The sequence below is a fragment of the Corapipo altera genome, unplaced genomic scaffold, assembly GCF_003945725.1.
Source record: "Corapipo altera isolate COAL_440 unplaced genomic scaffold, ASM394572v1 302, whole genome shotgun sequence".
NCBI lineage: Eukaryota > Metazoa > Chordata > Aves > Passeriformes > Pipridae > Corapipo > Corapipo altera.
In genome coordinates this window covers 62,601-88,736 of record NW_020885052.1, presented here as the reverse complement: position 1 = coordinate 88,736, position 26,136 = coordinate 62,601, and positions in this window count along the sequence as shown.

Below are 26,136 nucleotides of genomic sequence, written 5' to 3'. Positions count from 1 at the left end.
ATGCAGCTGGTGAGACCAGAGTGTGAAAATGTCCTGTCTTCCCTTCCTACCCTGCAGTGATGGACTCCACAGGTAGACTGAAGCCCCAGGAAATGTGGGAGGTGTTGACACATGGTTTGTGCACCACCCCGTTCGCTGCAGGAACAGACGATTGCATCTCCCCAGAACAAAGATGGACAAAGTGTCCTGGTTAGAGGGTTTGTTTGACCTCGGTGACCCTGGGCTGGAGCATTGGCCACTGTGCCTCTGGGTACAGCCAGCACTGGGTGGTGCAGGTGACAGCTCCATGGCAAGGTTGAGGGGAGCTGGGACCATCACAGCCCCATGGTGGGAGAGGGGAGAGTCTCAGCTGTGCTACTCCTGGCACAGCTCTGAGCATACCCACCAGCTCTCAGCTGAGCTGGATTTTTGAGAACCAAGTCCTGTGTTCTCCAGTGAGTGAGAGGGGCTGTTCACGGTGTCCTGACGTGAACTGGCTTCAAGTGGCCCCTTGGGCTCTCTCAATTAATTACTTTGATGAGGAGCCAGGTTAGTTACCAAGCACATGAGCCTCAGAACCCAAGTAACAGAGCAGCTGCAAACTTCTCTGTGCTCCTGGGCCAGCACAACCAGGGCTGCTCTGCATCTCCCACATATTCCAACACATCTTGGTGCCCTTTTCCCTTTCTTTCCTATCAAATCCTGTTCCATAGGCTGCACTCCCTCCTCCACCAGTGCTGCAGAGGACAGCTTTTCCTACTCCCAGGATGGATCTGTACAGCCCACTCACCTCTCAGTGTCAGTATGATTTGTATTACAGAGACATCAAAGCACAGCATCCTCTGGGAAAAGGAGAGATAAAGGGAGGAGAAAATGTTCCAGAAGCACCGACAAGCAGAAGTTGTGGTTAGTCCCATCGTGGAAGAATAATCTCCCCACAGGTGTGCTGAGCACTCCAGCAGCACACAGCAGGAGCAGCCAGGGCTTTGTGCACGGCGTAATCTCATCATGCTCTGTTTGGATAAGAAGCATAGCCTCATGCTTTTTCTCTTCTAGGAAAGAGATTTATTATGAAAAGCAGGTCTCTGCCTCAGAGCACATACAAAAACAGTTGGCTTCATAACCTTGGGAAAAGAAGATAAATAAAGAAATCCCATGAGACACATGTGAGAACTGAGGAAGTATTAAAACATATGTTGGAACATATTGATCCCTGAAAGCCTCCTGCAGCAGACATGAATCTTTTTCATTTCCAGCCACACTGATACTTTAATGAGGATGGTGTGTGCTGCTCACCTGGATCCATCATTTATGCAGATTCTTGCCAAGCCCCCCCCAGCCATCTCTCAGCCTGGCAGAGGTGATGGGGCTGTTTCAGCTGGGGGATATCAAACCCCTGCAGGGAGCAGAGCTGCAGCCTGTGGCCAGGGCTCAAGTTCCCAGGGTCTGAGGGCTGCCACCTTTGTCACACCAGGGGGATGTCCAGGGACCTGCAATCTGCCCTGCAGGTCAGTGTCCCTCTTGCTGGTGTTTGTCCCCAGCAATGTCCCAGTGACACCGGGCTCAGTGTGAGCAGAGGCTTGGAATTGACTCTTCTATTCCTATTTCAAGTACACCAGATTTTTTTCCTTTTTCTTCCCCTGAAGTGTATGTGCAATAAATACAGCACAGGCCTACAAGGATGAGAAGATGAATCACAGCTATGAAAATATTGGCTGTATTTTAAGCAGGACTCCCAGCAGGTACAACCATAGCCATCTACTGCTGACATGCTTCAGAGGCATCAAAAGACTTTTTTTTCCACTGTTGAGTTATCGTTAATTATTCTTAAAATAAAGTGCTACCATGCAATATTAATTCAGGAGAAACTGTAAATTCCTTGCTATTCTCTAAGGCTTGTTTTCACAATGAATTAATGTGAGTTAATTTAGCACTACACAACAAACAGGACCATTGCAGGAATACAAACTAGGTGTTGCCTCCTGAATTCTTCCTCCCTCTTGTTCTGCCCCTCTCTGATTTTTATTCAGTGTGGTACAAAAGGTCTTAGCCTGGCAGAGAGCAAATTTGCTGAAAAAGCAGAAATCAGGAAAAAATCCAGCATGATTCCTTCCTCTTGTGTGTAGTTACAATTTGGCACAGATACATTGCTCTCACGGTGGAAGAGAATGGTAAAAAAGGGCTCTAATTTTTTGTGGTATGTTAATATTATTATCTGTGAACAGCATTTGTGTTATTATGTCTATGTAGAACGTCCTTCATCCAAGAGTGATCCCAGTTTTCTGGAGCAAGCACTGCTTCAGCCCACGGATGGCACTTTGACTGTTGATCTCTTCTTCTAAAAATGCAAGAGATTTTAGTCCTTACTGAGTGATAGAAAACTAAAATAAGCAATTTGGAAAGCATTCTGCATCTTGGAGAGGCTTTATATAATCTATTCAAACTCAGCTTGAAATAGAGAAATGGTTTTACCTCCAGAAGCATCCAAAAATATGTCATGTCAGCATGTGCATTGTGTAGGAAAATCACCAAATCCTCAAAAGCTGAAGGTCAAGGTCCCCTGTGCTAATGAAAGGCTTGTTTAGTGCTGCAGCTCCTGCAGATGCCTGTGGAAGCTGGATTCTGGTGAGTGTTGGGTGTGTAACCAAAAGGCTCTTCACTAGTAATGTCCACACAGCCTGAGATGGATCTCGGGGGCCCCCTCAGCCAGTCCCAAAGCTGGAGGGATTTCCAGCAGTTCCTTGGGCATCCCAGGAGAGTGGGATGGTCCTGCCTGCTGGCTCAGGCTTCTTTCTCTGTGGGGCCAGAAATGGGGGCTAACTTTTACTGCAGTGGGCATCCTCTCTAGGAGGTCACAAGGGACAAGAGCAAATAGCCTCAAGTTGTTCCAGGGGAGGTTTAGACTGGATATAGGGGAAAATTTCATGAGGGAAAGGGTGTCCAGCCCTGGAACAGGCTGCCCATGGCAGTGGTGGAGTCCCCATTCCTGGATGGATTTAAAAGACATGCAGATGTGGCACTTGGGGACAGGGTTTAGTGATGGCCTTGGCAGTGCTGGGTGAGTGGTTGGTTTTGATGGTCTGGGCAGTCTTTCCAAACTTGTTGATTCTGTGATTCTATAAAGCTGTTGCTTGCTTTTTTTTCTTGGAAGATACTTTCATCCTTCTGGGAGACCACTGGCAGAGCAAGCTGGGGTCTCATTTGCATGATGAACAAGGCAATTCAGTCCTGAAGGTGCCTGGGTGGTTTTAAAGCTCTGCAGCAGCACTTGTGGAGACTGGGGGTGGGGAAGCACAGGAGAAGGGAATGGCACACAGAGAAAATTTCATTCAAGCAATTAAGGAACCACCACACTTTTATGATTAACTTCTTGTTCCCAGGTTGAATGCAGAAGCTGTTAGTAGGAGCATTGCTATTCCATACCTGACACGAACAATGGGAATATTTGTTCTGCCCAGGAGGATTACACCTCCCATTAATCTAAGTTTTATTGAAAGTTTAAATAACAGACAGACAAAATCTGATCAATTAGCAGTGCAATTCCAAGGAGATGTCACAACGAAATTAAATCTCAGGCATTTTTAATGCAAAGAAGCCTAGAAGCTCCCTCCAGTTTTCTTTCTTAGTACAGTGTTTAGATTTTAATTGAAAGTTTATTCTGCTTTGTGCATCTTCTACTAAATTTTAATTTCAGACTGAAATGAGAACAGTTTTATATTACAGTGTTTGTAGCACTTCACCGATAGCACTTCACCGATGAGGGAAGCAAACAGGTTTGTGTAGAGTGGAAATCTCTGGGAGAAAGTAGATTTTATAAGATGTGGTGAAAATGAGGGGGAATTGATTCTGTGATGAGGAAGGATGCACAGAGGGAACCAGGCAGCTGTGATTATTGTGCTCACCTGCTCAGACCCTGGGGGGACATGCTCAGGGATCCCCCCAGGTCCCCATCAGTGGCAGACAGCCAGGGCAGTTCTCTTGCTCGTTCCACCTCAAACAGAAGCTGCTCCCCGAGCCCACCTTGGCACTGCTGCTCCTCAGCTCCCTGGCCATCCCCTTCCTGCCATTTCAGCTTTCACTACCTTATATAATCTCTTTGTCCGTGGCAAAATGTGATTACCATCGTTACTGCTCCACACATCTTCCGTTTTTATTATCCTAAATGTCATTCTCCTACAGCAAATACCAGAAGTGCCACAACCTTGCTGTGAATTCATCTCAGCGCTATCTTTGGAGACATACCTCATCTGAAAATGAGAAATACTGAGAATAGCTGTATATTTTTGGATATATATTTTTGTCTGAATGGATGTCAGGGATCAGCTTTTAGGGTGTGTGAAGAGATGCAAATCACTGACATGCACAGTTCTAGTTTTGTTTACACAGTAAGAGTTTCTGGTCAAACCTGGGCCTTGATACCCTTACAAAAAGCTCCCCAAAAGGGACAGACACTTCAAATTTAACAGAAAATATTGGTGAGGAAAGGTTTCTCAGTGATGATGGTGGCACAGAACACAGTAGCAGGGACTGAGCTGCCTGGTGTGCAGCACACGGGCTTTGATGGCGAAGCACTTCAGACCATTCCTCTGTCAATCACCATCAGATGAGCATATATCAGGAGAAACTGGTGTTTATGAAAATTAATAGATGTGGCTGCACATACCCAGCATCTGATTATCTGTAACTGTACCTACAGAGCCGACCTGTTTGTGACTCTTGGGGCACCAGGCAGTCTGTGTTCTGGCTGGGGCACACCAACTCTCTGTGGCATAAACCTACCTGTTTGGAGGGTGAGGATTTGGGGTTTCTCAAGTAATTTTTCTCAGTAAAAGCAGTGATTAACCTCACTTCAGTTATGAGCAGCAGTATTTAAAACAACAGAAAAAAAAGGCGGCTGAGAGCTGCCTGCAGCTTGGCTCGGGCAGCCTCTCCTCCATATGGCATGTGAGATGCCAGCACACGAAATTAACTCTCATAAATAAGTAATAAGGGATGATTTGCCCAGATCTGGATGGGCTGGCTTCCCACAAAACACAGTCCTTAACCGTGGCATCATCGTAACTGCAGGTGTTTGAGACCATGGAGTTCCAACACAACATGTATTCTGGGGAGAACTTGGAAGGGAAAAACCACTTTGGGGAGGCTGCAGCATTCCAGCCTGGTTCCAGGATCCTGGAGGAGGAGTCCCTGTTTGTGTTTTCAGAATTGAATGTTTCAGTTTTCTGACATTTTCCGCAAGTCAGGCTCAAGTAAAACTGTATTTTGTTCAAACAGACCCTTTGAAATAAGAGAAATTTTTGCTCTTCCAGAGGACTTCTTGGATGGGAATTCCTCTTCATTTCAAGAACATATGAAAATTGAAATAATGAAACTTCCTCTGAAAAATCAAAGCCATTTGTCACACATCACATGGCTTGTGTCATCTTTCACTGACAGTACAGGGGCTTCAGACTGAAAGTCCTGTCCCTGCTGGAGCAGAAATTCAGCATGCGAGAAGGAGGCAAGATTTTAAGTAGAACTGCAGGAGAGTTTCCCATCTCTGACAAAAATAATTAAACACAGTAGTCAAATTCTCACGGACCCTGAGGATTTGGGACGGTGGTTTTTCAGCTCATCTGCAAGGGGCCCACCCAAGCACCTGGTGTCCCCTGGCAGGGCATCGGTTCAGATACTGACCCAGCTCAAAGGGCCGAGCACCAACGTCTGAATCCCCCTTTCCAGCAGCACTGGGGGCTCCTTGAAGCCTGACTCTGCCTCGTTCCTGAGCCCTGTGTCAGGAGTGACTGGGAAGCAGCAGAAACAATGGAAGTTCTCCTCTGTCTCCATCAGTGGAAAGGAAGCAGTGTTGCTGGGAGTGACAGGGATTGATGGATGGGACCCGGGGTACGGCACAGTCTGTCAGAGCCGAGGTTAATGAGGGGGAATGGGAATAGCCTGTGCCTGGACAGCTGACATCATCTGCTAAATTAACTGCAAACCTACTCACACGGTACTCCTGCTTCTCACTCCACTGTCATTAACCCCAGGAACCAGCTGCAGCAGGGATGTGCCTGGAATCCACACAGAGCTCCAGGCCGCTGTCGGGGGCCATGTGCTGGGCTGGCACAGCCGGGCTCTGCCGGGGCTGGAGCATCACCCCGGGGCACCCCCATGGCACGAGGGGACAGGGGACCCAGTCCTCATTGCAGTGGGACACCAGGCTTAGTTTCAGTTTGTCCCTGGCCATGCTTGGGGCACAGAGAGGCAATCATAAATAAGGTGAAGATTCCCTTCAGAATTCGTTCCCACGTGTTGAATGGAGCGTCTCACAGGTGAGGACAACCTCTGCATCCCTGCTGCTTCTCCAGGATCTGGTTCCTGGGTAGGGCTGATACCACTGTGGCCTCCAGAACCAAGCTGGCTCTGCTGCCGGGTGGGAGCACCTCAGAAGTGTTCCAAATGCATTTGGTACTCGACTGCAAAGTGTTACCTGTGCTGGAAACCAAATTAACCTACAGCTGAATGCTGGAAAACCTGGCATTAAATTATTTAATAGCTTCAAATCCTTTCCTACTGAATTCTCATTTACAGCATAAATATTGAAGTAAATTAAGTGATTTAAGGGCAAAACCAGATCCTAATTTCCATTGATGCCTTGTTCTCACCTTGCAGGAAGAAAGTTACACTGAGAGGCTGGTTTCTACTCAGCAGACACTGCTCTGCAATAGGAGGCTCCAGTTCTTCCCAGCAGTGTGATAATTCACAGTTTTAATAAGTTTTTGCCTGTCCTGGAAGTAAAATACAACATTGAAACTGCCAGGAGCAGTTTTCTTAGTTTGTCATTCCAGTATGGCCTTTCCTGACCTTTGGACATATGCCATGAATGCTCTAATCCCCAGCAAGGGTTTTATCTTAAGCAGATATGATGAAGGATCTAAAAAGTAGGTCAGGAGACATTAGAGGCTGTTTGATTCATTGTGAACTGTGGGTACAGCATGGCTTTTAAGCCTGAAATGTCATTACTTGGATGCAATGAAGCTGCTGTTTTGCTTTAGAAAATAGTGAAATGGATGGTTGGTAGGAAAAAAGAACCAGGAGGGACTGGGACTTCTGGGGACCAAATGCCCATTTCAAGTAGAAACCACCACCAAGCCTTTCCTTATGTTTTAGGGTGGCAGCACCCCCTGTGTCCATGGCACAGCAGTGCTGACCTGCAGTCCCCAAAAAGTGCAGGGCAGGGTTCTGCCCCAGCACTACCAGCTCACCCTTGGCCAGGCAGTGTCTAGGACGGCGAGAGCATCATGGAAATGGAAATGTGAAAGCTCTGCCTGCCCCTCCTGCTGGGTGAGCCACTGCTCTGGGGACACTCCTTGTATCTTTTCCTAAGTATTGCCAGTATTTTTCCATCCTTTACAGTGCTTTCCCAGCCTGTGTCTGTCCGGGGCACAGAGTTTTCATTTCTTTTAATGATTCTCAAGAAATTTTTGAGAAATCAAAAATGCATTTCAGAGTTATCTTCAAGGCTTACTGTGGTTCTAATGGTTTAAATCCACAGTGCAAATGCTGTTTTTCAAAGCTTTACTGGTCCCCATGATTGTAATGGTGGCTTTACTGGGGCCCTGGGAGTTTAGAAAGGAAAAAAATAGCTTATCAAGTGAAATCCCTTAAAATATACATTCTCACACACACACACATGCACGTATACATATATATATGAAAGTTTTCAAAGTTCATCTAATCTATCTCTGATTTGGGTATTTGTAAACCAGACACTGTCATTAAGGTTCACAGCCCTTTTCCCTTCCTGGGGATGTTGCAGCAGGCAGTTCACTGGAGCTCCCTCAGGCCTGAAAGAAAAACTCACCCAGCTCACAGGGCTGGGGCACCCATCCTGCTCCAGAAAATGCTGCCAGGAGCAAGAGCTTGGCCTCCCAGCACTTCCCTGCAATTGCTGGAGCACCTGGGATCCTGAAATATCTGTGTAACAGCATTAGTGCAAGATGAATACAGCTCCATACCCTGGATCTGTTTAACCTAATAAATAGTTTCAGTTAATGGACAGCAAACGGAATGATGCTCAGTAAATTTGATTTTATGAGCCTTTTACTTATTTACTGTGCCCATTAGGTCAGAAGTTAGGTAATGGTAAGTGTCCATTAGTGCATTAGCTCAGTGATGAGGGAGCTGAATTGGGGGGAAAAAAAAAAAGGTTGAAAAACCCCCAAAGCCACAAGCATTTATTAAATCTTCGTTCATTAGTGGAGACTGCAATGGATGCTGAGCTGGAGGGACACTGGACCCTGGTCTTCAGGTGGAAAGTACAGCAACCTGTGAAACCTCTTCTTCCTTCCCACATGTTTGCTCCATGTCTCTCCTGCCATGGGGAGCCTGGGGCAGTGAGGCAGGGAAGGGACTACCCATGTTTTCCCATCCCAAGAAAGTGTCAGTGTGGTGCGGGTGGTACAGGTGGCCTGGGACTGCTCCTTCCAATCATGATTACATCACTGGGCTAATAACAATCAAATTAATTGTTTCATTGATAATCTGTTTTGTTACTTATTTCCTTAAAATTTTTTTCTCTGCCCAGGCAAATTAGTTTTTAAAATCTCTTTTCCCAATTTTCTGGTTACCCTGGGATTATTTACACACCTCACAAAGAGCTGTTTCTGTTCTGGGTAATTCGATGAACATTCACTTGCTTTGAATTAATATGCAGCGTCATTCCAAGTGCTGGCAATTTACTGGTAATTGGAACATCTCCTTACCCTGGAAGAAACATCCAGCCTCCCAGGTTAGTTTTCACAAGTGGCATTAATTCAGCTGGAGAGCTGAACTCCCTTGTTTGTGTACCAGCAAGGAAAGACAGGGCTCGTTAGCAATTAGCAGGTAAATTTTCTTCCCCTCACTCCCTAATGGTCCTTCCCCCATAGCTGTAAGGGGTGTTGTGAGGGCAGCCCCCAGTGCCTTCTCTGTTCCTGTTCCTCAGAGCTGGTGACATCTGATGTGGAGTTGGGGTGGTGGAGCCCTCGTCCCACGGCCCCAGGGATGGGTGAGCCCACGCTGTGGTGTTTGAGTGGATTGCCCACGGTGGGCTGCAGATCCTGGAAAAGAGTTTGGTGGGTGGGAGGGGTTTGCATGAGCATGTGGGGAAGCAGGGCAGGAGGAACCTTCCCAGCAGCAGTTTGATCTCCCCTGGATCCTCATCAGAGGTGTGTCCCATGAGCTGTTTGTACTCCAGGTGATCGTTGCAGAGACCTTTGCCCCCAGTTTGCTTACAGGATTTGGTTGGACTGTCCCTGAGACTGGGGCCTGATGAATTGCATTATCCCTTGCTCAGCTGGTGATTGAGAGTTAAATCCAGTAACAGGCTCCTCAGCAGACACGTTCCTGTTTCCATCTGTTGGGTGCACTCTGACCGTGGATGGGCCGTGGTGTGATAGAGACCTGCCTGTGAGACTAATGGAACCTGATAGATAGAAAATGAGATCTATTTTCTCTACTCTGTTGTCTGCTCGCTTCCCTAATTCTGTTCCACTTACAAGGCTTACTTAGGATGCTAACACTTCTCCAGGGGTTTCCTCGATAATGAAAACAACTTTGTTAGGGACTGAAGACAGGGAAAGAGACCAAGTTGCATTTGTTTGACACAGTTTTGAGGCCCCAGTGAGAACACTTAGAATCTATGCTGTGCAAAGCAAGGGTTTCTGTGCCTCTCAGAGCCTTTTTCTTCCCTGAAACTTTCCACTCCATGTACAAGCTGTTGCCCAGCCAAAAGGGAAGGCAAAGTGTTCTGCAGTCAGTTAAACCCCTGGGTGGGGTTTGCTGCTGGATGTGGTGGCCACGAGGGGACCGACTCCCTGTGGGATGACGAGGGTCCTCTGAGCAGCAGAGTCCTCACACAGCCTCTCCTGCTCTCAAACCACTCTTTCCCTTATTGCATTTACTGTAGAACTGGAAATCATCGTGTTACAAATATTTCTGGTGCTTTTTCTGTTTTGCTTTTGACCTGTGAAAACATGTTTACAACAGAGTTTGGGTTAACACCCTGAAAATAAACAGCTGCGAATATGGCACTGATCATGCTAGCACAAAAATTTACATATGTGAAATTAAATACTGCTAAATAATTTAATTTAATTAGGAAATCAGTGTTCACAAAAGCTGGTGAGCTGACAGCCTGCAGAGCTGAAATCTTCTGGCTGTGGCAAGAGCCAAGCACACACAGTCACACTGGGAGCACCCCCAGTCACCTGCTGCATGGGGCACACCTGGCCCTGCTGGCAGTGGGACAGAGCAGGGCTCATGGGCTTCCAGTCATGTCCTTCTCTGCATGAGCAGGGGTTGGGAGCTCACAGGAGCCAGTCTGGGCAAGCATTCAACTTCACAAGGTTGCTGGGTGGAAATAGCTTCCAGTCACTAGCACCAACCTGGGGACAATATAAACCTGCAATCTAGAGGAGAAATCCTTCACAGCCAATTAGGTGTCTCTTGAGCTGTCAAGTACCCTTCAGACTCCTTCACAGCCACTCACAGAGGCTTCAGAGCTCAGGGGCCATGCAGAGAGGTCATGGCCTCTGTCTGCAGCCCCGGGGATGACCCTGCTGCCAGGGCAGGAGACCACACCAGTTCTCTTGCACCTGTGGTACCTGCCACAGGTGGTATCTCCATGGACAAGGCAGCAGAGGGTGCTACAGTCTCGGCTACAGCCGTGGAGAAACACGTGGGCTTGTGGACAGTCACCTCAGAGCTGACATTGGGAGCACTGTCTTCTCCCACACAGTGCAGCCCTTCCTCCCCAGGACTGTGCATTCACAAAGGGTGATTGATGTCTGCTTGGGAGAGGACATTCACTGGGACATCCTATTTACAAAGAGCTTCCTAGTGGAGTCCTCAGGAGAACAGGGATCCAGAGCGTGTAGTGTGTGTTGTTGGTAATGCAAAGGGACACTGTTATTTGTATTGTATTGCTGAACTCCATCTGGTCTTTTTTCACCCTGTTTCCAGGACAAATGCAGTTCCCTGTGAAGCCACCACCAATTGACACCTATTGGCAGGTCAGTACTTCAGGTTTTATGCCAGAAAGGAAACAGGCTGCTGCTGAATACCAATGATACATGGCTTACAGTGCCACTTGCTCAGCATGAACCAACTCCTTGGCTCCCACAGCACCCCTAGGTCCTCACTGGCCACCCTGGGCTCTGCCAGCAAAGCCCACCTGAGCTGGTGAGGATGGGAACACTCAGGGATGGGGCCATTTGCATGACTTCATCCTTATGCCAGGGCCTCTTTCCGCTGCCAGTTCTCACTGGAGTTTTCCTTACACACCCCTTGCCCCCTTGTTGTTAGAGCTGGTCATGAGTGGGGGGTCCCTTTTAGTGGGTCGATCCCTGTCTACTCATAGAGCAGGTCCTGGCTTGAGACTGTCACTGGTGGCAGGGCTGGGACCAACTCACATGCATTCCCTGCAGGTCTTGGGTCCCTTGGAAGAGCTCTGCAAGCAGCCACCTCCCTCTCTCTCTGCATTGAGATTAATGTTTGAACAGCACCTGTCCCATCCATCTCCCTGGGAGCCTTCCTCTGAACAAATAGTTAGCAGAAGGAGGTGGCATCTATTTGAGAATGACAGGGCTTCAATCTATTTATTCCACAGGTAACCACTCTCCTGAAATGTCAGACTGGCTCTTCATCTTCCACAGCATGGTCCTGCCTCCACTCATTTGCGAGGAGAAAGAGTCACTGAGATTAATTGCACAATTGAATATGCAGCATGGTAAACAGTTATTTGGAAATGATTGTTTGTGTTTAATTATGACATACAGAAGTTTAACAGTCATAAATTTTTCATTGGAATTGGAATGCAAGTGTAAGCATTGACATACACCAGTGGAAGACACAAATCCACATCTCCCACAGCACATCACTGGGATGTGGGGCCGGCAGCCCCACAGTACTCAGGGTGTCCCCTCCTCAGCATCACGGGCTGGAGCTCTCAGTGAGCAGAGAGTGGCTTAGAAACCAGAAATTACTTGTTTCTGCTTGGTTTGTTCTCTGTATGAAGTCGTTAAGGCAGAGCAGTGGCTGTAAGGCACAGCAGGGACTTGACTCCCTGTCACACTTGGGATGCAGCCAGGGCAGAGAAGGGACTGTGGGCATAACCCCTGTCCCAGCAAAATGGGAAAACTTTCTGTTTTCATGGAAGTGCCTTGTCAGCAGTTTTGCTGGTCCTTCAAGCAGTTGCTCTTATTCGATGATTTTTTCCACCTTTTCTCTCTTTTTATTCTTCTTTTATCTCTTTCTTCTTCTTCCCCCAGCACTTGCACATGGACACACAATTGTGGCTCTTGGCAATTGAAGAAAATAGATGGGTAGAGGGAAAAAAGTTTAATAGCGATAAAAGATATGCTAGAAAAGAGAGTGGTAATAAAGGAATCTAATTAAAATGGAAAAATTCCATGGGAAAAAGGAGAGATCTTGGGGGAGGTAGAGGTAGAACACTTAGTCTGCTCATTTGAGGGAAGAAGCAGCATTTCCCAGCTGATTAAAAACTGATATAATAATGAAAGATGAGTATTTTTCTGTCTTTGTATTTCTGAAGCAAATCTTTCATGGGACAAAACATATCACTCAGTGAGCTTCAGAATGTTTAACTTTGTATTAGGCAAAGAACAAACTGTGTCTGTGTTGTACGATCACATGTCAGCAGAAAGGTGAGTGCATATTTTCTGAGCACCCAATCAGTGACATGGCTTTGGGGAGGATTTCAGGGGGAGACAGGAGTCCAGAGGGTCTTGTGGCAATGTTCCAAGGGTGCACAAATGGGGTATAGAGATCTCAAAATGAGATGCACAGAAAGGGCTGACCTATAGCTGAAGGATGTGTTTAAGCGGTGCTGACATCATCATCACATCTTGAGATTAAATACCTCCCCAGATGAGTTCTGTTTATGATGTTCTCAGGCTGTTTTAACAACCGTATTGTCCCCAGTTGGGCTGTGATGGCAGAGGTGTCTTCAGTGTCCTGACAGAGCAGTCACCTCTGCAGGGGGAGAGCGAGGGTTCACAGCACAGGGGCCGTGTCCTGCAGCTGGTTCAGGGCCACTTTGGTTCTGATGCCTGAGCTGGGGGCAATGAGGGACTCACTGCACCTTTAACAGAGTGGCCCAGACACGTCACATCAAGGTAGGGGGCAGAGAAGGTGGATAAATGGCACATGCATGTTTGTATTTCTGCGTATTGTGGCTCCGTGTAGCTGTCAAATGACCCACAGTTATTCTCTCAGATTTAGGCATTTCTTTGTTCCTTACTTGATGAGAGGAAGAGGATGGGCGTTGGGACACAGTGAATCAGTCCTGGGAAAGCAAATTCTCCTGAGACAAAGGGAAGGGGTAATATGGGATGGGAGTGCTAAACCAGAGGTGTGACTGTGGGAATGGCTTTCCTGGGCTTTGCCTTCAGATTATTTTTTGCTGTCTCTCACTTCTAGGTCCTCTCCCTGTGTCCTGGTTTGAAGGACACCTTTGAAATAAGGGACGAACCATAATGAGAAAAGAAACACAAATTAATCAAAGATGACACTAGAAATGATGTGAAACATAATTTCTTTGGCATAGTGTTCTGATGTAAGGGGGTCTAGTGTGTGTGTGTGTGTACACAGACACATATGCATGAGCTGTCACCATTCATCATTATAATGCTCGTGAAGGACTATACAAATATCAACACTAATAGCTCCCACACAGAGGTGTGGGTGACCTTCAGTTGGGGCTCTGGAGTCAGATTCAGAAGACATGGGTTTGCTTGTTGTCTTTAAATTTTCCTTTGTGGTTTTAGGCACAATGGTGAGCGACAGCAGGTCCCCAGTGTGCAGCAGAGCCCCGAGCAGCAGGAGGGTAATGGTGAGATATGCCTGAGGTGGGGTGGGGCAGAAAGGGAGAAGGGGGTAAATTAAATGTCACTGTTGTCTTTTTCTCATTCTGGGAGCCAGGGCAGAGGGGTGTTGCTGAGCTGAGCTGCTGGCACTGCTGAGGTCAGTCCTGGCTTTACAGCACATGGAGGCAAGGAAGCTTTGCACAGTGCCTTGTGCTTCATAGTAAAATTCCATGTCACCCTGAGGTCTGCCACAGCCCAGCACATAGGGTGGCCAACTGCAGTGCCAGAGACCACTGTTCCCTGGCAGAGGATGGATGTTGATACTTTCCTGGCGAAGCATCCAGCAAACCTCACCCCCTGACATGATTTGCAGCTCTGTGGGCAGAGCGGGTGCTCGGGCTGCTCTGGTAGCGGGTGGTGCTGGGCAGCAGTTGGGGTTCCCCTGTCAGCTGTAGCTGGGCAGTTGCTTGGGGGACAGTGTGAGATGTCCTGTCTCTCCCTCTCCTGGGCACACCAGTCCCTGGGGCTGGGCAAGGATGGGCACTGGTTGCTGGGGACACGGGTCAGGGCGGTGTCCCCTCAGAGTTTCCCAGCAGCACGTGGTGGCAGTGATGCTGTGTGGCCCACGCTCACTCTGCCAGATTTCTCTGAACAAACACCAGGCTACATGACATAAATAAGGTCACTGAATGTTATTTTAATAAAAACCATGTGCTATATAGAGTTTAAGATGTTCAATACAGCATGGTTATTGAACGGTAATGAGTGCTCTTTGGAAGTCCTGAAAATAGATGGAAATCTGCAGGATCAATGTATTATCTACAGGAAACAAATCTATCTTGGAAAGAAGCTGGTGATTTGTTCTTGTTGTGCTATGAAATTAGAAAATATTTCTATTTATGAAGCACATTTATAAAACTCACTCTTTATAGAGTTGACTTAAGGGCATTTGCTGCAATTCATGTTTATCAAACAACCCACTTGTAGCTGCACTACAAACCCAACTTCAATTCCAAACAGGTTTTGGACGTGCCTCTAAAAACCCAGTCTGGTGCTATTTTAGCCTGGAATGCAATTGCATTCCCATAAAACCTTTCACTGACATGATGCTGGCTGTGGAGGACAGCACCAAGCCCTTCTGCCCGTGACTGCTTATGAGTGAGCAGCAATGCATGAGCAAGAATATGTGTCCTTTCATGAGCTTTCAGACTAGATCTCTGTCCTAATAGGAAATCAATGCTTGGGTCACAGGACGAGACAGGACAGCAGGAATTTTCAATCCCATAGGAAATAAAAATGAAAGAAGCAGTGACTATTGGGAGCTTTCCCAGTCAGAAATGGTGTTTCACCATTGTTCAGTGTTATAAACCCCACTCTGAGCTCTTGCATGTCCAGGGTCCAGAGTACTCCTATGAAGAGAAGAGTAAAATGAAGACATTGTAATGGGTTAGAGAATGCTGAACAACCTAGCTCCATTCCATGAGCCTGCAACATGTCAGAACTGGCAAAATATTTCACTGTACAAGTTATTAAAAAGTTAAGAAATTGTGTACGGTGTGAGGTGTGATGGTGATTGATTGTGTGTGCTCAGAGCTCTGTTGGGTCAACCCAAGCTGTGGCATTAAACACGTGGTGACATGGCAGGAATCACAGCCATTGCTAACCCTCAAAACTGTTTTCACTACTCTGCTAAAATAAATACCTCAGTCCTGCCAAAACATATTAAAGGTAAAATGAGTCACCACTAAGGCAAACTGAAAGAAAATTCCCTTGCAGGAGGCAAATACAAATGTAACTAAACCCAGTAGATTAAAGATTGAAATATAAAGTTAAACTGCAGATGAGGGACAAACATTTTCTTAGAGATTTTCCAGGTCTTTCTTGCTGTGCACTCTGCCTTCCCTTGCAGTACCACCCTGGCAGCCCTGGCCCTGAGAACTCAGAACCTTTATTTGCCCAAACTCCATCCCCACACCCTGCAGGGCACGGTGACAGAAGTGCTGTGCTTTGCAATTCTGGAGTGTGTTTACATCTTGTTAGTGTTTTGCAAGCATTAATTAAACCTCACAGAAGAGCAAAGGGCAGCATTCCCTCCTGGGATATTTAAGGCAAGTCTGGAGCTGGGAGCAGGGGGTGGCTGAGGCTGGTCAGGATCAGGATCCCATGGTTTAGCAGGGCCAGGATTTCTGCTGGAAATGGTTTTTGTGTTTTCCTGCAACAGTTTTCAGCAGAGGGTAGAAGCCTGCACTCCACACAGCCAAGGTTTTGTTTCCATAGCTGATGAAGAAATTACTTTTGTTCATCTTTTAAAACCGCTCAATGAATTACGTGCATATTTACCACCCTGTGACTTAAAAGCCCTTATCTACAATTTTTTTTTCCTTTACTCATTCTGAAATGTGTTGACTGTAGCAATTGATGACTTTCATTTCCCGGGGCGGACATTCATTACAGTGCCTCTCACATTGCAATGAAATAAGATGCTTTGTGCAGCAAAATGAGTCTGGTACAATTAGCAAGATCCTATTTCTGCAGAAGCCCCACAGCTCTGCTTGTGCAAAGGGCAGCTGGGGGGTCATTGAAAGTAAAAGAAGTCAAATCACTGAGGAATCAGTGCCTTTCCCATAATATTTGCTCCTTGGCATTGCTTGTCCCAGGCGTTTAAAAAGCATGAGTTTGGCTTCAAAATACAATCATCTTTCCCTAATAATGGGGAGGAGTTGGAAGAATGCAGCGTGTGCTGCTGGGGACTCAGGCTAATTGTACCCATAAAACTATCCCCATAACTATATAAAATGTGTGTACATTCCTAGAATATTTGTACCCACATATAGAGATACATCTGTGCATATATATCTTTTGGCTGCCTCTCCCAGTCAGTGGAGGTGCAGAGTGTACCTTGACTCTGGTGCACACACACACACACACACACACAGACCCTCTGCTCGCTGGGGTCACCCCCTCACCCCAAACCCACTCACCCCCCAGCACAGCCGTGGGCTCCCCCTCATTAATGCCATCCTGCCAGAGAGCTCTGGGTGCTGAGTCACTCCTTTCTGGGTAAATATCAGGGTAAAAAGACATGACATTTTCTGGGCCGTTCTTCTGTATTAATAAGATTCCAAGTACAGCGTGACCTTTTCACAAAGGATTTGTAAATGCCAAAAGCTGCATAAAAATCTCTCTTTCCCGGGCAGACAGAGGCGTCATAACTTTGCATTTATTTCTTAAATGGTGTTTTCCTGCCTCTTCCCTTTTCATCATCTCTTTCCCCTGGATGGATGTGGTGACAGCTGCATCTCCAATTACAGCCATGAAAGGGAATGAGAGAAATCCAGTGATGGAATCATCACCTGCCCAGAGGATCATTCTGCTCAGGTGCTGAATGACAGAAAACAGAAGGGGGACAGTGCCCTGGCAAGGAAGGATCAGCCTCTGCAGGAAAGGGACTGCAGGCACCCCTTACTGTGGGGACACCCACTGGCTCTTGCTTTGTGTATTTGGGACTGGATTATTACTTCCTGAGAGAGGGGAGCTGGGGCTCAGGCATGGGGGAGCTCTTGGTGCTGCTTTTTTGCCCCCTTTACATGTATTTCCAACAGGCCACAAGAAAATAATAACACCAAAACAAACAGGGCAAGAGGTTTATAACTTTACCAACTGAGGCTGCATCCAAGAGCAGGGCACTATTTTACACACACCCACACACACAGCCCCATTGTGTTGAAGGCCTCCAGGGCATAGACCTTGCCCACCTTTCTGGCCAACCTTTGAGTGAGCTTTGAGCTGGCCTGAAAAATCACTGCATTGCCTTAATTAACACATCGTGTAAGGAAGCTCTTGTGCCCTTTTGTTTGAACTCCATGGCCACCTTCTCTTTCCTTTGTCCTCTTTGTGCATTTCTCATTTCATTTCATCACCAAGAGGCCCAACTTGAACACTATTTAATTCCTTCTCCATTTTGCAGTAGCCCAGAGCCTGCACTTGTCACTGGCATGGGCTCAGAATTTCCTAAGCTGCAACTTGAAAAGCAAAAATCGAGGCTGGATGTGACTCAAATGCAAGATTCATATTTTAATGTTTTATCATCTCAAAATATCATCCTGCTTTTAATTTCCTGAGTGGTTTTTGTGCCCAGCTCACCAAATGCTAATACACTCCACATGATTTTCACTCAGGTTTCTCCCTGGTTTTTCTCCTTTTACCTTCCATTTCCATGAGAAAAGTATGATCAGAAGGAGCAACAAACTGAAGGTACTTAATGTGTCACCTCAAATATTTAGTGTTGATATAAGAACAGGAAAAATGTCCATAGTTGAATAGGATATAGGTTAGGTAGACATGAAAACAGCGAAAAATTAATGTACTGGTGAATTACCTGGAGTCTGGTCAGATGCTTGCATTTGTCAGTTGTCTGAACTCTACCAGGTTCTTCACTCAAGGCCAGGAAACACCTTCTCTGGCAGCTCCTTCTGTGCTGTTATCACTAGAACTTTTCCATCACAATCTGAGTTTCCCTTCCACAGCACACAGCATTACTTCTTGTTCAGCTCACACTGACTAATGAGAGTAATTGGTCCCTGTCCTCTTCATTATGTCCCTCTAAGTATTTGTAAAGAGTTATCATGGCTCCCTGCAGTCCTCTTTTCTCCTCACTTTAGGATTCCCAATTCATTTTAATTCGTCCTCCCTGACCCTCCCTCCCACTCCCACTTTATACATCAAATAAAGCCCAATTGCTTTGCAGACATCTCACGTTTGGATGAGAGAACGAATGGGGGGACAGCAAAGTGCACTGAAAAGACAATGGTTTGAATTCCCAAGTGAGCAGCAGCTTTCCCCGTGGGGAAAGCTCAGGTCTGGGAGCTCTGCAGCAGCTCCACATCGTTCTCAGGTTCCACCTCTCCAGCAGCTGAAACCACCCTGGCACTGCTGGGCAACACCAGGCATCACTGGGCATCACTGGGCATTGCCATGCCAGGACATGCAGCATCGAGGAGGATGCAGAGATGTGGACAGAGGCCCAGAATCCCCTCCTGCACTCTGTAACATTAAGACAAGGGTTATTTGGATTAACAAAATGGAAATGTCAAGCTTCATTTATATTCTGGCACCCAGCTCTAATTACCTTCCCCTTTTTTTAGTAACCATTCCTGTGTTCTGTTTCCTCACTTAAAGTTGATTATAAGCTGTCCATCTATATAACCACTCTGCTGACACAAACCATGATGGATATGAAAAGCAATAAAACGCAAATCTAATGAGACGTTGCTCAGAATGAGACAAAAAAATTGAACCACGTTCTTTAATCATTGATGTGCAAAGCCAACCTGAATGAATTTGTTTCAAGGAGGCCTCATTTCTATTCAAATGTAAAATACACCAGAATGTTTTAAGAACCACAGAAAACTGTGGATTTCTGATAAAGTATGTCTTGTAATCCTAACCAAAAAAAGCCCCAAACCAACCAACAAGCAAATTCAACCCCCTGATGCTGCAAAGAGGCCGATGGTTTCTATTGCTTAGATTTTCCAGAGGGAAATGCAGAACACTGTAGACAAAAGGTCATGGAAACCTTAAATCACTCATTTGCTCTGTAGGACAAGGGCTCATCAGATTGCCAACATCAGCCTAATTCTGACCTGATGCTGTTATAAATAAGACTATGCATACATCAATAAGAGATCATGGGCAGCTTGAAAGGTTCAGTCCTCTGACCTTCTTCCTTTTTTCCCCCACCCAGTTGTCATATTTTCTCCCATTTCTGTTTGAAGCAGCATTTCCAATCACACCCACTGTAGAGTGAGACACTGCCTGGCTCCAGCACCCACTTCACTGTTGTGATCCAAGTGTTTCAGAGCATATTCCAAATCACATGATCCTGAAGTGAGCCCTGTATCAGGCAGAGTAAGGAAATTTAGAGTAATAAATCCAATCTTTGAGAACAAAGAGGGTCTCTGTTTACCTTCTAAACAGAGATTTCAGAACATACTCAGATCTCATCTCTCTTCTTTGGGCATATAAAAGAAGAAAAAATTAAAAAATCATTAAGAAAAGGAAATCAGTCTCTCAGCCCTGTGCCCTCAGAAAACAAGGCTTTAGTAAGTGTCAGATGCTGTGGGAACCCGCAGTGAGATTTTGGCTAAATGGTGTGAAGAAGGTGACACTGTGGCTGTCTGTTCCTTATGCTCAGTGCAACAGGAAGGGGCACCGTTAAATCCTTGGGCACTGTGTAATTAAACACTGAGATGTGTGACAGCCAGGAGGATAAATGGGTTCAAAAAGAGCTGCAATTAATTCAGAGGAGGAACCTATCTGTGGCTATTAAGCCCCTTGGTCCCAACGCAACTCATGGCTCAGGAAGTCTCTAATCTGCTAATTACTAGAAACCAAGACTGATTTGTAGGCAGGATCTGTCCAGTGTCTGCTGGAGACAGGGCACTGGCTGGCTGATTTTGGATGCTCCAATCTACCAAGTCTTTCATTTGGGTGTTTTAAAATCATTTTACCAGACCCTTCACGGTGCCCACCCCTCCCCAGGGGCTGTCCCTGGTCCCACCAGGCTCTGACCCTTGTCACTGTGCTACCTCAGCCCTGTCCCTGCAGTGTCTTGTCACACCCCCAGTAAAGCCCCAGTAGATCCCAGCATCATTTTGTGTTTCCATTTCGTATTGACCTGCCCTTTATATTTTTGAGTGGTATTTTTCCCTTCGCGTTTCTTCAATTATTTAGAATTTATTTTATTACTGCAATAAAGTAATTGCCTGGCACAAGACGAACATTAACATTTGCAGTGTGGGTTGAGAAAAAAACACCATCTTTAAGCCTCTGCAGCAAAAATGCTCCTTACCAACCAAGGAAGGAGCCACAGCCCAAGTTCCCTCCATGAGAAATCCCTGCTTCTCCTCCAGGACTCCGAACTTGAACACCTCCACCACCAACAGCACTAACAAACAGCAAAGTCAAACATTTTTTTCTCCAACATACACCCAGTCCTTGTGATTTCAGATGTGATTTTGTTTCCTGTTTTTATCTGTGTGAGCAGTTTGAATGGTTTTAGAATTTACCTGTGTTTCCATTTTATCACATCTGCCTCCCATTTGTTATTTTTATGATTTACATTCCCATTCTTCTCTCCTAATGCCAGTGGCTTGACTGTAAAGCTGATGTCACATCCTAGAAACTTATCACCTCTCCAAAAAATATTTCTTGTGCAGGATGGCATGAGAACCACCTGGAGAAGGATCTGTTATTAATTATTTTCTTTAGCAAGAACCTACACAACCACTGCACTTGGTGCAGGTACCTGTTCTCTTCTCACCACACCTTGCAAAAGTCCCACTGAATGAGCAGAGTGCTTATCCATTGGATCAGACATGATCCCACTTCCTGCATTTTTAGAGAGCAAAAGCTTCAGGTGGAGGGAAACCCTCCCATTGTCCAGCAGGCAGGGCACTGCACTGGGAACTCAACTGGAGCAGAAGGAGCAGTCCAGGGCTCCCTGCTCCTCCCCAAGGCTTGTCCCAACAGGTAAGGATGGGCCAGAGCAGAGAGCTGATCCTCAGAGGTGCTCCATGAGCTGCCCAGTGCTGCAGAAGAGAAGGGGAAATGAAAAGCCAGCTCCTGGACCCCCAGGCTGAGCTTTGGTGGCAGGTGCCTGCAGCTCCCTGACACTTCAAATGATGTAAGCAGTTTGGTCACTATATTGTGACAGCTGCTCTCCTGCTGAGCATTGCAGTGCATCATCAGCCAGTGATCCATCACCAAAACACATCTCACTCAGCATTGATTCACTGCAGTTCTCACTGTGACCTTGGGTCATGCTTGGCAGGTGATTCCAGTCCACACAGCCCACATGAGGAATGTGGAAGAGGCAGCAGGATGTGTGCACCAATGCCAGCTTTGCATCAGGTGGAACAATCCATAACATGCAAAATAAATATAGAGTCCCCTAATATTGTCTCCAATACTCAAAGCTCAAGCTCAGATAAACAAAAGATGAGTTCTGCACGTGTTGCAGTTTTGGGCCAGTTAAAATTTTCACTTATTTGAGGCAACACACAGCTTTTCTCCTTGTTTTATAATTTTCCAAGCACAAGTATAATTGGCTCTGGCCTGCTACCAAGAGGTTTATTAGAGCGGCAAGGGATGAAACTAATGATTGTTAAGAAGATCTAATTCCAGGGATACTGAGTTGTTGATTACACATTTATGGTCACTAACCAGTGGTGCTCGGATAAGGGCCTGTGGATTTGTTTACCTTGCCAAGGCACTAAAATGCAGCCAGTCACTAAAACTCCAAGGTTGAGGCAGAAATCAATACGGAGCTGCTGAACACCCTCTTGTGTAGCTAGGAGAGACTAATTGCTGATGAACCTACGAGCCCAATAAAAATGTGCATAATTTAAATTGTATTAAAACCATAAGCTGCTAAAACATCAATATTTAAACACCATCCCACCATCCCCTGCAGTGTCATCAGAGATCTTACAGGAAGAGCAGATATTGCTGAACATGAAAACAACAAAGGCACAAAAATTGCCTGAAATATTTCTTTTGCTAAATTCCTGACATGAATTTGTCTTGGGGATAAATTTGGCCCCAGATGCTCTACCTGTTGGTGCTAAGAGCCGTTGCCAAATGGGTTCCTAGTCCTCCTGGAGGTAAAGTGGAAGGCAGACAAATGCAGAGTTGATTTTAAGGTGGAGCAGCTCCTCAGGAGTGTGTGCTGTGGGACATGCTCGGTCAGGGAGCACTCTCTGGAGTTCCCCTGCACACTGCTGGGTGACATTAGGCAGGACTGTCCCAAGACAGATCTCCAGTCACCCAGCTTTGAACCCGGGCAGGACTTTTAGGTCTCAATATGGTCTGTGGAGCCAGGCTGAACTGTTTGCTGGGATGTACCTTTTCCTGTGGGATTTTTACCACTCCAACTGCTTCAAGCAGCCAAGTCACCATGAACTGTCACAAGTGACTCAGAAGCTCCCCGGCCCTGCAATGCTCAGCGTGTGCATCCAGCTCAAACACTGCTTGAGAGAACTGAGGGTGGCTTCAGAGAATGAGTTTTCAGCTGCTGGTCCTAAATCATTTATCATGAGCTTCCCAGCATCGCTTCACGCCGAGTGCTTCAAACAGCAAGAACACTGGATGATGCAAAAGGAATCTGCACAGTCATACCAGGAGCCAGATGTTGCTGCTGAGGGGTGTGTTTGGGGACAGCATGAGCAGCACTTCCACCCTCAATTTGGGGTGAAGGAGATGTGTTTGCTTCTGAGATGTGTTTGCAAGGACAGAGCTCCATGGCTGGCAGAGGACTGAGGGCCCCCAGCTTAAAACTGCCAGCTCCAAAAAACCAGCCATGGACGTCACTCAGGCAGCAGTTTCTGCAACATCTCACCAGACAGTTCTTCCCTGTCCTCCCTCAAGACCCTCCAAACTGAGTAACAGCTCCTGGAGCAGTGGCTGTGAGAGGAACTTTGCCAAGGACCAACCCCGCAATGGTGAGGTCCCTGGTCCCAGGCTGTTGATAATCCCAGCCAAAGCACCCACACATCAAGGCCCTGTGCTGTGCTGGCTCTTTGCACATTAACTTGCTGATTTTTAAGGAGATCTTTGCACTAGTCAGTCCAGAGCTCACCTGCTGAGGATGATGTGTTTATCACTGGGAATCTACCTGTCTGTGGCGTGCACATGTTGAATCACCATCATTTTATCTCAGACACTCTGTGATACACACCATGAAATTTAACAAGGTGTGTCCTATACAGGGCTGTAACATTGCAGCTGTGTGGACTAATTAGATAACACTCGTTATTGTTGATTCAATTTGCGTTTTCAGAGGCGGTGCCAGTGCTGGCTGTGCTCCGGCCCTGATTGATTGCTCCCACTTTGCATTCATTAGGAAGGTGGCCTCAGCACAGTGGTTTTACAGCGTGTTTGCTACCACTTAACTGGATGTGCCAGTCAAATGCCTTGAACTGTGTCTCTTGATTAACAATATTTTGCAAATATGGTGAAGGCTGTTTGAGCAGCCTGACAAGCAATCATGGGGCTGGGTTAGCACCGCTCCTGCTCCCTGCAAAACCCTTCCCACATGCCAAGTGGGAGAAATACCACCGTGAGAGAAAGGGCTGGTGACAGTTTGCCAGTAGATCCAGGTCAGCGGTGACCATTTCTCATCTCCTTCACTCAGACATGACTCACAGAAATAAATAGGACTGTCAGAGGGTTTAACTTTTCAGCCCATGAAACTGGGGCACACATGGGTCACAATGACCTGTACGATTTTTCCCTCATGTCCCCTCACAGCTGCAGTGGGGTTTGCTCCGGTCCATCTCATCTTCACGTTCACACCAGGCAGACAGAGGGGCAGTGCAGTCAGGGACTCGTCCCCCATCTGAGTTTTTGCAAACTAGAAATGCCCAGTGCCTCAGCCCGGGGACCCCGAGGCTCCAGTTCCAGGGTCCCCCAGCCCCTGTCTTCCCCAGCTCAGCCCCTTACCGCTGCCAAAAGGAGCGTGTGGGCTTGCAGGGAACCTGCTCTCATCCCTGTGCCATGGGGCAGCTGCTGCCCCGCCAGGGCAAGGGTACTGCATGGCAGGATGATGCCGTTCAGTGCTGGACTGCTTTCGGGGGATTTTTCCTCCCCCTCGGCGTTGCCAGGCTGCTGACACACGGCAGCTCCACGGCAGCGTGCTCGGCACAGGAACTGTCGCTCCGGCTCGTTCCAGGGTGAAACACTGTCACTGTTCCCTTTTGCATATGCAGCAAGCGCTGGGGAGTTCAGGGCTGTGCACAACAGATTTATTCAACAGTAATCGTTTCATTTCTGCAAAGGAAATATGTTCCACTGCTCCTGTGGCTGACAGGCTCTGGCATCAGTTGGAGGCTGAGGCTCCAAAAGGAGGGAGAATATGTTTATGGGATGAACCCCAGCTGTTTGCAGTATTCCTCTGCCCTAGCAATTATTTTAATAGAAAGAATTCCTGGAGGGTTATTTGGCTTCATATGGTGCATGTCGTGTTCAGTCACCAGTTCAGGTACCAGGCAAGTGAACCTCTAAAGACAGTTCTTCTCCTGTAAAGCATTTTCTAAAAAGGCAGCCTGCTCATACACCAGAAAATACTTGCTCCCATGGGTAGCACAGGAGATTATAGAAAAACCGGTACATTTGCATAATCTGCATTATTATGAAGTTGTTTATCAGCATCACTGAGCTGCCCCAGCACTCCCAGGGTGTAAAGAGAGATGATACCCAGTGGTGACCAACTGAGAGATGCAGAAAAGGTGAGCAAGACAGATTCCTGACTGAAGGTGAATTACCTGGCTACATAAATTTTTCTCAGAAGGAAAACTGGTAGGACCTCTCCAACCTGTTCACAGTGCTGTGGTTTCCATGGATTCCTTTCTTGCCCCTATAGAGCAGTTCCTGGAGGGAGAGTCCCAGGCCAACCTGGATGCAGGGGTGCAAGAAGGAGCACTTGCTCTAATGCTGTATTTCCACAATAAACTAGAGTCTATCTAAAATCCAGCAGCATCATGTGAACGTGTTTCTGCTTTGCCTCAGAAATAATCAGTCAGGACAGTCCTCAGACAGCACTGCTCATTAAATAAAACACCTCGATTCCTCCCTGAAGGGGAAGGCTCCCCAAGGACTGGCAATATTTTAGCCTGCTTACCATCCAAGGGCTTTAAAGTACTTCAGAAGCATTAATTAAGTCTCAGGACATACCTAAAAGATGGAGGTTTAGCGTTTACTCAGCAGTGGGCAGCACTAAGGCTGCAGGATGGGGAGGCTCCAGGACCTGAAGGTTTGGCTCAGGTGTGAATCTCAGAGCATCAGCTGCTGCCAGCACAGGGGAGAGGGAAGTTCCCAAGTGCCTGTGACACACTGTGGCTCCTGCCCTGACCCTCTCGGGGGCCAGGCTGGTGCCCTGCAGAGGAAGGTGTGATGCCAGGGGGGGATGTGTTGCTCCCATAGCTCTGTACCTCTCCAGTGCCAGTGGGGAGCAGCTCCAAAGCCAGAGCCAGCTCGGGACACCTGCCCAGCTGCTCGGCCACGGCTGCCAGTGGGGCACTCCCAAATCTGCACTGCTTTGATTAGCAGTGGCAAACATCTGTGTCCTTCACTGAAAGCATCTCACACAGATATGATTTGGTTCAGGTGGCTTAATGAGAAAATGAATAAATCCCTGCCTGGATTTTTACTTTCAAACCAGCTGTCCAAAACACGAGATATCTGAATTCCTTATAGCTTTAGGATGTTAGACTCTGTTTTATCTTTGAAAATGCACATCTTTTAGTGCACAGGA